Genomic DNA, 14,924 nt, shown 5'->3' with positions numbered 1-14,924 from the left:
CTGAAAGGTTTTGATTATAATCATTCATGAAATTACTTTAGCATCAGGCACTTGGATATAAGGATAGAAGTTGATATTCCAGATGGTGTCTCCTTAGAATTTTATTGTCTGGTTTATTGTTTTATTTAGTTATTCAGCCTTGCCTGGTCTTTCTTTTTTTTTTTCTTTTTTTTGTTCTGATAAGATGTGACAGATGCTGATTCATCTGAAGTGCTGATTCTGATTTAGTTATTGCCTGCATTCTCCCAGGGAAAGTTTAACTTTATGGGAATTATTTTGAATAAGATATTAAAGGAATGATAACACTGTATTGTCAGTGAAAGCCAAAATAGTACCTAGGTAAGCAAGGGTTCTTATTTTTAGTGATACATTCAAAACCTGTTGGCTGGTTATGTTGAACATTTAGGAAGTAAAAGTGATAACACAATAAAACGTAATTGTTCAGGTTTTTGCTGCCTTCCTGGGTAGTTTAGTAGGAGCAGTTTGAATCTGCACAGAACAGCCAGAATAGCTGATATCTTCAGCTATTTTCTGCTTTGCCAAAAGAAGTGATGAAATCATTCATGTTGTGCTGCACTTTTATAATGAACTCTGAGGTGTAGACAGACTTGCTGCTGGTGCTGGACAGAGTTCTGCTCTTCAGTTTAGAGACATCTAAAATTCAGTCCTAAACTGGGCTCTGTTCTTGGATTTAGCAGTAGCATTAATCTTGAATTAATGTGGTTTGTTGTTTTTTTTTTTTTTCTACTTAGGTAGGAATGCAAACCAGGAGCAGCTGGCACCCCTCGGTTCCCCAGGCATGCAAATCCATGTGCCCTTACAGGCTCACGAAGAATTCTGTCAGGTGAGAACTGAGTCTGACAAATATTGGAAAATTGGAAGGGTAACTGCAAGATATCAGGGCAAGTTATGAAAATGTAAAGGGGTACCCTGGGGCAGACCCTGTTCCCCAGAGAGCTTCACTGGGGCAGTGCACACATAAGCTTGGTCTGTGCTGCCCTGAAGGTGGGAGCAGATGTGGGCAGGGCAGACCCACCTGTCTCAGCAAAGGTACCCACGTCTGTCACTTTGACATCGTAGGTGTTTTTATTCTATTGAGTTTTTCAAGAAATGAGAAAGACTTGAAATTTACTGTGAATTAAGATGACAGCCCATGTTTTCTCTTTATTGCCCTCTCATGACTACTTCCCAGGGAGAGTAATTTAGGCATGGAGCAATGGGAGTTGTGATGGTGGAGTCTGAGGCTGGCAGAGAATATAATACACCTAACATAGGATATGTTGTGGTGTCTCACATGAATTGTTTGGGGAATGAGTTGAGTTGAAGATTAAATTTTGATTTGACAGCATTGTATTTAAACAAATAAACAGTGGCAAAAACTTTTGTATTCCTACACTGATTCATGATTCAAAACAGAGCCAGTATCCCAGAGGATATTACACTAACACTAGCAGAGAAAATAGGGCATCAAAACTGTTGGCTCCAGAGCAGCAGGAAGCTGATTGATTTCCCCTCATCCCTTCAGAAACCTGGATTAGAGTAGCTGTACAACAGACAAATCAACAAAAATAATGGCACTTCTGACAGTATTGCAACCTTTTATTAGCTCCACCTGCACCACTTGACATTCACAACTCCTGGTAGAAAATGTGGGATAGCATTCAGAGTCTGCAGTAGACTCTGGTGTTCCATGAAATTATGGAAGTACTTCTCCAAGCAATTTTTAATCTTACAGAGCTTTTCCCCTGAGGATGGGAGAGACAGAACTGAGATTTGAGTGATATTTCAGCCACCTGATGTCATAGGGATGAAATCTGAGTCTTCAAAAGAGCTCTAGGAACATGTGGTGGCAGAGGTGCTCCAGCCCTTGAATCATCTTTGTGGCCTCCTCTGGACTCTCTCCAACAGGTCCATGTCCTTCTTATGTTGGGGACCCCAGAGCTGGATGAAGCACCTGTAGGTGGGGTCTCACAAGAGCAGCATAGAGGGACAGAATCCCCTCCCTCCTGCTGCCCACACTGCTTGGGATGCAGCCCAGGACAGTGTTGGCTTTCTGGGCTGTGAGTGTACAAGGATGGGTTGTGTTGTGCTTCTCCTCCACCAGCACCCCCCAAGTCCTTCCCCTCATGGCTGCTCTCATTCCACTGGCTGAGAACAGTGAGCTGTCCATCCAAATCATTCAATATGTTGGATCTGAATGTTTAAATAAAACATCACAATTAAGCTAGAGAATATATTAAGTCTGTAAGGAGAAGCAGAGGGAAGTTATCCACATTTTCCTTTTGGTGTTATAGAGTGCTACAGCCGTTTCAATTTGCACTGAGCAAAAAATAACTCACTGTAGGGGTTTCACAAACTCTTCTCAGTTTCTATCACTATCATACTAAGAGAAGAAGAAAGAAATAAAAATAATAGTAAGTTTAATGTAAAAATAGAAGTGAGTAGTATTGAAATCGCTGGTTTAATATGCTTTTTACCCTCATATAAGTATGAGTAGATTTGGACTGATCTGATCCAATTTATAAATATAAATAGCAGCAAAATTTCAGGACTGATTCTTAAATGAACTTCTGTATTGAAACTTTATACCAACTTTTGTTTACTCTTCTATCAGTGCAATATCAGCTGACATTGAGTTAGTAATAACAAAAAAAGAAATTGACTGCTCTCCATTGATACAGAATTAAAATTGGAAGAAAGTAAACCCCTAAAATTATACTCAAGCGACAGCTCCAAACCTAAATATAAGAAAGCTTTTCTTAAGATAGAATAAAAATTTATTTCCTTCATACCTGCTAATCACAGAATTTTGTGTAACTTCAAGTGTCTGAATGACAGGCATTGTGCAGAAATTAAAATGAATACTAGGCTGAAGTCTGTTCAGTTTAGCAGGTGGGGGATTTGGAGGATGCTGTTACTTTGGAAAGTATGTGGTCCTTGGGAGATTTGTTCTTCAGCATAATTTTTCTATGGAACAAAAAGTCTAATTTAAATAACTCTATAGACACATAATTTTAGTTTGTAAACTACACTTTGAATTTCTGTAAAAGAATACCACCTAGCTTGCCATGACACCCTTTCATACTGAAAAGAGAATTGTTAATCTGGACTACTGCATTTCTGGTCTTTAGAGGGAAGCTTCAAGAACAGTAGTTTGATCAAAACACTCTCAGTTCTGTTTATGAATCTGGGAATATGCATCAGCTGAATTGTGTCTGTGCTTTTAATATTAATGGAAGCAACAATAAGAATCTGCATAGACACAGAGGGATCAGTGTATACAGATCTCTCAAAACATAAAATAGAGACACAAGGTAGGAGAAGGAATTCAGAGCCATCCTTCTCTTCTGCATTGTTTTTTATGCCAGTATCTTGATTTGCACTGCCAGGGAGATCAGGAACGGCACGCAGGAAAAAGCATGCTCAGTTTCTAGGGAGTAGTACACTTTCTGGTTTTAAATTAGTCAACTCTTTATGAAGAGCATATTTGATAAAGCCCAGTGAAATCTGACTAGAAATGTCATTGATGTTTTCCTCAATTTTTTGACCAGCATAACCTAAGTGAAACTTTCAATAGGATTTTATTCTTCTAAACTGTGAATTAAATGAAAGATGTGATCTCAGAAACCTGATTCACTAATTAAAAAATCTATCTTGTTCAGGTCAGCCATCAGCCGTGATTTTGTTGAATAATTGATGTCAGACTTTTAAATCCTTCCTTTTTTTTTTTTTTAAGTTTAGCAAGAAGCCAAAACAGTATTACTATGAAATGATCCGAGCTTCTATTAACAGGATCAACAGATTGCTGAGTGCTAATGCAGTAACAGCACCAGAACTAAAAGAGGATGTATCTATCAGTTGATTTTTTTGATTGCTGGCAGTACATGTGAAATGGACTATTCACTTATTGCTGGCAAGCTAACAACAGACTGGTGCCAAGATAATACAACTAAACTGACTGGATCAGCCAGACATTCATTTTTTTCTGAAGTTTGGAAAGCAAACCCCTGACCAGTATTGTTTATTAGAGCCACTTCCTCCAAATGCTGCTCTAGATTCTTCCCTTTCAGCTGCATGTTGCCAGAGCATTCTTGCTGTTGCAGTGGTCAGCTCGCTCTAACAGCTGTGGGGGCTGTTTTGCCTTTGGGGGGGTTTGAACCCAGCAGATCCAGCAATAGGTGATTTTACAGCATGGGACACGAAAAGACTTTTTTCCCCCTTTCCATATGATCCTGACTGGTGAGCGTGTTGCTCTCTAGAACCACCATTTCCGTCTCTCTACCCAGTCTGTGGTTAAAGCAATTAAAGCACTTTGTTGCCCTTGTACCACATTCAAATACTCTGCCTAGCCAATAAGGGCTTAGTCAATTAAATTGATTAGAGATTATAATGGAAGATATGTTGGCCCTTGTTACCAAATATATCTCATCTAAGTATGCAGACTGCCAGAAAAGGCATTTTTGCTGGTTCATTGAGTATGAGAAATTTGCAATAGAAAATGCATTGTTGTAGCACTTTTTCTTTCCACATGCAAGTCAAACATTTTTTCACAGATTCAGAGCATGCTTCAGATAACATCTGAAAAAACTGCTAATGTAAAACTTGTTTTTCTGCTGAATCCCTGGAAAAACTTTCTAGTCTGTGTTAGTATAAAGGGAGCTGTTACTGTTACATATGGATCCCTGATTTAAGTAAGGTGTATACCAAGGAGTAAATAAGGGTCTGATACATGGCAGACAGGGATGGTGAGGTTTGTGGTGAGGGAGCTGAAAGTACTAATTCTGCAGTTTGTTCATGAGAAACAGAGCAAATGATCTTTGGACTCTGAGCTGTACCACTAGTTTGATGACGGGACACTGGACTTGGTGATCAAGTGTGATTTGCCATATTATTTGTCCATGGAACTTTGTTCATCTCTCACAAAGCCTTTGTTGTGGAGTAGCTTCAATATAGTGAGCAAGTGGGTTCCACCTTAAAGCTCATGGTTCAAAGTTATTGCTGTATCCCAGGGAATTATTGCTTCCCTTCTCCACTTCCTCCTTCATTCCAGCAAGCACAGGGGTTCAAAGGGGAACAGCAGTGCTGTGAAGGGGATGAGAGAGGGTGAAAGGAGCACTAATATTTCATACCAGTCACAGGGCAAGACTTATTTGCTTCCCTCTGCCTAAGCCCCTCCAACAGTTTACTCATCCATCTGGAGTTTGGTCATATAAGAAGATTGGGCTGTATATCTTCCATGAAAGTTGTAATCTGCTTATGTCTTGTTGTCTGACTTCTAATTCAGTTTTCGTTTTCTTTGTGCTAAAAAAAGTTAATTGCTCTTTTACTACAAGTTCTCTCGATTAATAAGGCAGAAAAATCATAACATAATGTCTGGAGTATTGCATTTTCCTCCCAGAGGCAACAGCAGTGTCACAAGCACAGGGCTGTACCCTTGCAGTCTAAGTACCTAGGGAAAAGGGAAGCCAGCAAGCTGGGAATTTTTGCTTAAAAACAAATTGAATGAGTGAATAAAGAAAATCATTAAGGCTTCATCTATAAATACTCTCTAATTTAAATTCACATCGGCATGAAATTTTAAAGATTTATTTCCATAATTTGAAGTAAAAGGTATTTGTTTTAGGGGTGATTAATTCACACATTGCCTTATGGGTAAGGGAAAATTGCAGGATCAGGGTAGTATAAATTAAGGGTTGGAGTACATGTACTAAAAGTGTGAGAAAAGATTTTAGTCAAGGTTTTTTCCCAGTTCCTTTTTCTTATTAGCATAGGAGTTGTAGAATTTCCTGATTCATCAGCAGTAAACAGGTACTGGTTTTATCACCATAATAAATGAAATTATCATCTCAGTTGTTTAAAAAAATTATCCATACCAGGAAAACAGTGAAAAAGAATAAAGGAACAGAATGAATTTATTACCTGTTTTAGAGTAGAAAGTAGTTAGAACACCTTCTTCAAGAAAAGAAAAATATTTTAAGGTATGATCATGCTGAAACTTAGTAAATATTATGTATAACAGTTAGAGCTCAGGCACCAGAGTCTTTTGCCCAGACATGATCCTCTGAATCCATCAGAGCAGCTCTACTGCTCCTGCTGACCAGAAAATGGGGTTGTTTGGGTGAGTTGTGAGGGGACAGCTGCTGATGGCAGATGTCTGTGCAGGGGCAGAGCTGTGCAAGCTCAGGTTTCGTTTATGAGGCGATCACTTTGGAGCATTTGGGCATGTGGGGGACAATTCCTATCCTGCAGTCTTTCTTTGTGACATACTGGCCTGTGTCCGACTCTCTAATAACTTTTAGAATGTTCAGTGTTCTTCATAGTTTTTTTAATAAATTAAATTTAAGGGTTTCTTTTAAAGATTTCTTTCTTTCCTTTGTTATTGACAAGTCGCCTGATTTCTGTGCAAGGCTGTTTAGTGATTAGAATGGAAAGCACATAAAAATGCTTTTTTCAGGTACTAAAGATAATTGCAGCACCTTGACTATCTTCTGTCCTTTGTCACTCCCTGGGTCCAACCCAGCTTCAAGGCCTTGTTTCCATGGAGGCAATGCTAGTTATTAGAGATATTTCTTCTACAAACAGACTCGTGAATTCTCACGCCTTTGGTTCAAGCTTTATAGTTTTAAGCCTTATCTGGAGCTTTTATGTTCCATCTTCTTTGATCTTTTGCCAGAAGGTTTTCTGTTGCAGACTAAGGTTATGATGTTTGCATGTTTTATTTCTCCGTTCCTCTCTGAACAGCAAACAAGAGATGAAAACCCTACATCAGAGTTCCTTCTTTCAGACAGCAGCATTACAGGTTCTTGATCATGGACAAAGCATGTTTTTGTTTGATTACTCTTATTATTTGCACATTTTTTTAAGCATGAATATAAACTGGGAGATACCTTAGGCTCATCCATTGCTCTCGCTCAAGGCAAACCAGAATTGTGGAGGCTTGAGCTAGGAATATGTTTCTCTGTGAACTGTTTTCCCCATGAATTTTATTGATTTGTCCTTTTTTGTTTGTTTTTCTGTAAAGGTTTAACATTTTTGCACTTTGGGTAGAGGGCTGCAGTGTGAATTTTCAGGCCAGAATACCCTCTCTGATTAACAAGTCACCTGCTGCCACAATGTTTCACCCATTTTACCTCTTTCAGTTGCTGGAATTGTATACATCAGTTCTGTTGCCAGAATCAAAGAATTCCAAGAGACTTTTAGGTTTTGACAGACGGGAATCTGCCATTGCTTCTGATAAACTGTTGCAATGGCTAATTATCCCTCTGTGCTTATTTTAGCTTTCCTTCATTCACCACTCTTTCTGCACTACGGAGGCTTCATGCTGTGGGTTTTCTTCCTGCAAATGTGCTTTATATATCCTGTTCTGGGCATCATTCATTTTTTCCTGATAAACTAAACAAGTTGAACTGTTTAAGCCTCTTTCTGTAAAGTGTTCTAATTACCATAAAACCATGACTGTTGTTCTTTGCGTTCTCTTTTCTGTACCAATCACGATCAAGTGAATTGTGCAGAAGAGGTTTTTCAGATGAGCATTCTTTTTTTTCTTGGAATTTTCTGAACTTTTCCTTATGGAAGAAGGCCCAATAAGTCTTTGACAATAACTTCAAAAATTTTAATAGATATTTTTCTTCATAGGTTGCGATTTGACGGTGGAGAACTGTCAATTTTTTAGTTGAAAGAGAAAAATCTGTCTCTAAAATTAATAGTTATTTTGAAATTGAAACTTAAAACCAATAAACATTTTGAAAACAAACAAGGTTTAGAATGAAAAGACTTATCAGAAAAACATATAAAGATATGGGTATGTATGCAGTTACCTTGTTAAGTAATTGGAAGCAACTGTTCTCTTTGTTCACTGTGGTTAAAACACAGAGTATAGAGGCCTTGGATTTCAATAGGATAAGTTAGGATACATTGTGAAAACCTTCAATAATAAGTAAAATTAAGTACTAGAATGAATTTTCAATAGAGATTATGTAATTTCTATTACTGGAAGATTTGTCAGAAATGGTTAAGTACCGTTGACTTGGGTTTGGGGAGTGAGGGAGCAGATGGCATTGAAGATACTTTTAGTATTTCTTTCAAATTTTTTTGGACAATAGATATTTCTGCAGAATTCTGTGAGTCTGTGGTCCCTTCAAAGCCAATGTCTTCCATTGAATTCACTGAGTGGAAAGTTGAAACTTGAAGCTATCAAACAACCTGGTGACCTGAAGTTAATTAGATGCTCTTACCCCCTGAACATTCAAAGGTAGTGCATAGAGCAGATGATTTTCTCTTTCCCTAAATCATTTGAAGCTGTTTTGGGGCAGATGGAGGGATTAGGTAGGATACTTAGGTATGTGCCAGTCCTAATTTTTTTAGTTCCAAGATTTTAAAGTTTGATTCTGAACAGTCTCATACATAAGTCTTGTAAAAAATAAACTTCAGTAAAGAATGCTATGAGTCCTGAGGAATGTAAAGCCCTGGCACGTCTTTTTGCATTTTTGCAGATTCCAGTCATAAGTGTTATTAGATATTTGTCTTGCCACATTATATCTGTATCTCCTTTGAGCCTCAAATTCCTCTTACACGCAGTTTAGAATAACACTTTTCTGCCTCTTTAGAACAGCAAAACCATATTCCTTTCCATTCAGGTGGCCTTAATTCCTTCAGGCTCTCCATTAGCAGAAAGACAGTTGTTTTAATAAAAAGAAGCACTTAAACCCCCCCAGTATCATTTAAGGTGACCAAGAGAAGAGAGATTAAGTTTTGGGTAGGGTAGGCAAGGCAAGAATAGGACCTAAGCTCCTGCTATGAGCTTGACTCACTGATAGGTGTAGCAGAAAAGGTTTTTCTGGATTAAATGTCTCAGGGTTGTGTGAATGCTTTGAATGGGGAGAAATTGTACAGGCCTCTCTTACATTTTGCTCTGCTGAATAATCACTGCCATGATGCATTGACTTCTGAACCATTTTTTTTTCAAAGTGAGCTTTATTGGCTAAACCTGAGTTTTCTCAAATAACTGTGAAAGCTTCTTTGTGCTTCAGTTTCCTTTCATTCCCAAAATTAGAATGTTAATTGCCTGCCTCAAAGTATCTGTGTAGCAAACCGAGATCCTTTTAATACAGTTACCTAAGCTCTGATGTACCCAACCAGCATAATGGCAAAGGTGTGAAACTGTTCCTACAGAGGGCTTGGGGGCTGACTTTCTAAAACTGTTCAAGTGACACGTACAAGGATTGTCATGTTTTTGCTTTGAAAATACAGCCTCGAGGTGATATAAGGATTACAAAAAATAGTGTCTGGAAATTTCTTAGGATTCTTAAAGGTTTGGCTTTGCAAGTGAAAAGCAGATTTTTTTTTTTAATAATAATTAGTATATAACTAGATAATTATTTACTCTCTACTAGCCATGATGATGATTTACTCTCTACTGGTATATAACTAGTGATAACCAGTCCTGTGTTTGAGGAAGAGGAAGTTACCAAGGTAAGTTCACATGAGGATACTCAGCTTCAGACAGCCTTTTATAATCAGATTTTGGAATGTATTTATGTACTTAAGACTGAAGAGAAGTCCATAGCAGGATTTCTAGAAGCCTCCAGGCACATTCTCTGAGTAGGATTAGGTGATTTTATGTTTGACTCTAACCTTAGAAAAGCGGGATACGCAGTTCAGTTGTGGCTTCAGAACAAGTTAATTTAACCTTGGTTGCTTGACCATCATAGTTGTCTTTGTAAATGATGTTTTACCTGTTGTGAGCTAAAATATGTCATATTAACCCTCAGTTTGAGTCTTAAACAAAAATATTTTGTCTAACATCTGGATGGATTTGGAGCTTAGGTATAGAGATTTATAATGACTTCGCTGCTAAATGCTATCTTGATTACATTCAGTTGAGCATCCTTGGAAAATAGGATGCACATGACCTATACTACATTTTTATTGTTAACATATACTGAGAAAATGGTCTCCAAATATTCTCTGATAACACTTATTCAAATTTGTTGTTATTACTCCATGTCACTGGTATAGATTAAGATAAAGCTGTTTGCCAAGTGATCCAGGGAATTCACAGATTTATTCTTCTACTAGAAATATGACTGTGATATTGTAGGAATAATCTTGACCCATAGCTTAAGGAAAGTATCTTTAAAGAAATGAAAAAGATAGTTCCACTGAAATTGTGTTACCTCTGAAAACTTCAGCCTGAATATGCTACCTATGATGTAACATATTTATCCAAACATATGAGTTCTTGTGGTTTAGACAATTTTTCGTAGTCAGAATTGCTTTGGCACCATCTTTTTTTGTTTTTTCTTTTAATGTCTTTTTTTTGGTCCAAGTAGTCTGCTGCTCTAAAGTAAACAAGTTTTCTTTCCTTCCTCATTTGCAAGATCTAAGTTAGATTCTGTGCTTTGTCTTTGTTCTTTAGTAAAGGCTGTTGACTTGAAGTAGAAGATCAGCGAAGAACTTTTGAAAAATTATTTTCAGAAAAGGATATAAATATCACTCCCTTTTCCTTTTCTGCTGTTCTTTGCCTGTGAGATATTGCCCAGGCTGCTGTTCCTATTGATCGTGATGGACAGATTGGCTACCCTTGCAAGGATTAAGGATTTGGGCCTGTGAAAAGAGAGCAAATCATTTCAGGGTTATTACTTTCCCAACTTCCATTAAAGCTATTCAGTATTTAAAGAAATTCTATAGTAATTGATTGTCCTTCTAAGCATCAAAACATTTTATCCAATAAGTACGAGTCTTATTTTTAAGACAGTTTGCTTGTTGCAAAAGGCCAAATAATCCAAATGTATCTCTCTTCTTCTATTTCTCTGCTTGCAAAAAGAAAAAATAATGGGTTAAATTTTGTTTTACATTTTGTTTATGACAGCACAAGTGTCTTATTCAGAGAAGAATATGGACTAACTGGTGGGTTTTGAGAGGTTGTGTCTGTGAGAACCAGTATACACACACTGCATCATAAAGAGAAGAGAGTGAATAAATCCTGTATAAAAATAATTTCTAAGTGTAGATTAAGATGTAAATTTTCTAACCATTTCCCATTGTGGAATAATCCAGACCATCTGCCCACATTTAAAGAAAATATTTCAGAGATGTAGAAACAGGGGTGTAAGATTAAATTTATGTGAGATCTTCTTGAGAAAAATAATTTAGTATTTTCCTAAGATGTGAATAGGGGATATAATTACCCTTTCTTGTGGTGTGATTTCACAAGTCAGGAAGGAATATATTCTGACTTAGACTTCTTCTGTTCAGACTTTGCAATATATTGAATTAAGAAGAAAGGGAAAGGGATATATAACTAAATTTGCAGGTAGTAGTTTCTGTGAGATTTTTTGCTTTAATACTCTATAAAAGTAATCTCAAACAACAAAATTCAAACAGGCAAAACAGAGAACAAAAAGCATGGGGAACCCCTTCCACTCACATTAGTAATTCACTACCTATACTTAAATATAAAATTCACTTTGATACTTTACAGGGAACTATAACTGAGTCCTGAGTGCTCTTAGCTGTCATCACTTCATGGATATTCTAGTCATTTGCAATTTTGGTGGCCTTACGTGGATCTCAGATTATTTCAACATGTGGCATTTGTGCAGCAAAACTTAATACAGAGTAAAAAAAAAAACCTTTCTTGAACAGGTTAAGAGTAATATGAGTAGGAGTAACATTCGTCTTTGTTTTCAGTCTGACTGATGTTTTAAGGTAATTCTGAGTTTATGTCATCAGTTACATTGACAACAGTCTTTTGAACATCTCTAATAACACTGAAAAGCTCATGTCTGTAGATTTATTGCTCTGATTGTTAGGGAAAATTATTCACTCAGATGTTACATGGACTCAGCAAGGTGAAAAATATGTTCAGATGTTCATACTGGACTCCAGGGAAACCTTTTTCATTTTTGAAAAAAAACAAAATGAAAAAGAATGAAACAAAACAAAAACATACAAACAAAAAAACCGACCAAAAACCCACAACAAAACCAAACAAAACAGAAAATAAGGCAGGCTCAAGTTCAGCAGACAGTATATTTGTTAAACAAGAACTAGTACTTGTGGGATAATAGGAGAAAGAATTTCTGTCAGGTAGAACGAAGGAAACACAATATTACCAAAAGTACCACTTGTGTGACTTAGAAAATTGCTACTTGGTTCTAGATGTCCTCCTACAGTATAATTCAACACAAAAGAATTGTGGGGATAGGGAAGGGTGGTGGTGACCTACTGTTTTAGAAAGATTTTCATGAGATGAAGATATTGAAAGGAATGGGGTGGTTAGATTTGGAGAGAACTTCAGAAGCTCTTCAAAACAAACCCTTCAGAGCTAACAATCCAGCCTCACTGCTTTTGCAAAAGGAGAAAGCTATTTAGGCTTTTATTAGGAAATAAAGAATATTGGTGAAATTGAATGGTAATACTTTGAAAAGCTGTAACAACAATTTTAACATTTAATTCTGGGTAGACTTGTAGAATGATTGTTGTTGTCAGAATAGATCATTAAACCTTTCTTGTATGACTTCTACAGAAATAACAGACAACTAGAGTTTCAGTAAATTGGCTTATAGCCCAATAACATCTTTCAATTTTTGAACTTCTGTTAATTCTAAAAAATATTGTCTGGAATCAAAAAGCTGAACTGATGATGAATCTTATACAGCCTTGAGAAAATGGTCCAGTACCATCATTTCTTTGTTCAGCTAAATACATTCAGAACTAGAATTTCTTTTCTTCTTTTTCAAAATGTAGGCTACTTTATGATGTAAAATAATTATTGTAGCACTTTTGCTAAGGTTTAGGAATTTCAGTAACTTTTTAAACATGGACATTAGAGCTGAATGCCACAGACCACTAACAGGTTCATTCACGTGCTGGTATAGAGGCAACATTTTCCTGACCTCCAGTACATATTTCTATATTTACTTTTTGAGCTCCATGTTAACTCAAGTGCTTATCTTGTGTAGTCTTACCTCTGCTGTGGCCCTGAAATCCTTTTAAATACCTCTGATTTCTATGAGAAGGTTTTTTTTTTTTTTAAGCATCACCTCTGATCTTTTTTTCCATGTGTACAGTTCTTTATCTGACTACTTTACAATAACACTGATTAGGATAAATACCTCCTTGGTACAATATTCTGTGGAGAGCAGGGATTAAAAGCAGTAAAACAGCTTATATGTTTCGGAGGACATCCACAATAAGTGAACAAAGATAAGAAAATACAAAACTCCAGAGTTCTTATGCCTTCAGCATAACACAAATTCTAATTGACAAAGATTGGGAAAGAAAATGAACGCTGCAGGAATCAGGATAAGGGTAAATGTATTTGAAGTATCATCAGAAGTCTCTAACTCAATGTAGTCTCAAAATATGTCTGACTTGTTACACTGAACTGTGTTAAGTCAGAATTCCCTTACAGGGAGTTGTGCTTTAGCCCCATCCAGCAGCTCAGCCCCTCACAGCCACTGGCTCCTTCCCCTCACAATGGAATGGGGAGAGAACTAGAGGAGTGAAAGTAAGAAAGCTTGTGGCTTGAGATACAGACAGTTTAATAAGTAAAGCAAAGGTTGTGAGCACAAGCAAAGCCAAACTTTCCAAGGGGATTCACCATTTCCCAAGAGCAGGCAGGTGCTCAGCCATCCCCAGAGCAGCTCCATCACACTCAATGGTGACTTGGGAAGATAAAACACCATCACTCTGGATGTCCCTCCTTCTTTCCCCTTCCCCCAGCTTCATATGCTGGGTATGACACCAAATGTCCTGGCTCTGTCCCCTCCCAGCTTATCGTGCACCTCCACCCCTCTCCCCCCCTGCCCCAAAGGTAGGGTGAGGAGCAGAAAACACCTTGGCTCTGTGTAATCACTGCTCAGTGATAACTGAAACATCCCTGAATCACCTATGCTGTTCCTGGCACAAATCCTAAACACAGCCCCATTCAACTACTGTGAAGAAAAATAACTCTTAACTCTGCCAAAACTAGCACAAAGGGTTTACTTGGTGGTGTTTCAGTTGTTTTGGGGTTTTTTTTGTCGTTTTTCCTTTGTTTTGCTTGGTTTCCTCCTACCAAATTTCAGTTCCTGCCATTAGTTTTTATGGAAGTGTCAGAGGAGAGTGTTAAATTTTATATGATGTTTTCATATACCTACATATATCTGGAGAATATCTACATTCTGTACTACATATATATATACTACATTTGGTACTATATATATACATACATATAAAATTATTAGAAACCACTGATTATATAACTAAAACACAATATGGGAAGTTTTTACATTTTTAAAAAATAAATTATATATAGTTTTAATAATCTGCAGATATCCTGCAAAGTTCTGTAATGTGCATGAACATGGAGGGGAGGGAAAATCTAAGCCATAGATGTTGGAGATATAAAAGATATCCTACCTGATCTCTTGTAAGTGCAAGAAACATTTACGTTGCCTGTTTTTGACGAGTTGCAAGCACAGGATATCAGCAAAATGGTTCTGATTCCTTTAAGGAGGGACTGTTTCTTGAGAGTTCTGTATTATTTACTTCTAGGGTGACAAGAAGCACATGTTTTGAAGTTGCACTGAAACGACAGTGAAATCTGCCAGGCACAGACCTCAGGAGAGAGCTTAGAATGGATATCTTTTGGAAAATGTCTACTTCCCAGATATTATGTTCACTGTGTTGCCTTAGAATTGGGAGGTGAAAAAAACTCCAGGCAAACTAAGTAGAGATAAGATACAGAACAGCTCTTTAACAAAGTCCTTCTGGCACAAGGAGCACAGAAAAGGTGCCCACCCCCCGTTTCCAGGGGTTCCACAACTTATGCTCCGATCCGGGAACTACCCAGTCCCAGATCTACCCCTTGGGAATGCCTCCCTGGAAATTGAGTCAGAGGTCCTAAGACCCCTTTCTTCCTCATCTGCCTCTTCTTC

The 14,924-nt window shown here is 37.4% G+C and overlaps 2 long non-coding RNA genes across 4 annotated transcripts in view; one reads left to right on the top strand and one right to left on the bottom strand.

Annotated features, from left to right (window-relative positions):
- Positions 1-14,924, top strand: part of LOC108506610 — a 108,263-nt gene that overhangs the window by 9,930 nt on the left and 83,409 nt on the right. For 2 of the 3 annotated variants that reach the window (XR_001877813.1, XR_001877814.1), the window contains exon 2: positions 753-844. This is a non-coding gene — a long non-coding RNA (uncharacterized LOC108506610). Of the gene's footprint in view, positions 1-752; positions 845-14,541; positions 14,662-14,924 lie in introns of those variants that run through there. The other variant, XR_001877815.1, reaches the window with a different exon arrangement.
- LOC108506611 lies at positions 2,194-6,159 on the bottom strand. Its single transcript, XR_001877816.1, has 3 exons — positions 5,920-6,159; positions 2,793-2,967; positions 2,194-2,383 (listed from the first exon to the last, which is right to left on the bottom strand). It is a non-coding gene; the product is annotated as an uncharacterized LOC108506611 (long non-coding RNA).

Source organism: Lepidothrix coronata, unplaced genomic scaffold (genome assembly GCF_001604755.1).
Source record: "Lepidothrix coronata isolate B3197 unplaced genomic scaffold, Lepidothrix_coronata-1.0 Scaffold221, whole genome shotgun sequence".
Lineage (NCBI taxonomy): Eukaryota > Metazoa > Chordata > Aves > Passeriformes > Pipridae > Lepidothrix > Lepidothrix coronata.
The sequence above is the reverse complement of the archived record's forward strand: the minus strand, read 5'-3'. Positions and strand labels throughout refer to the sequence as shown.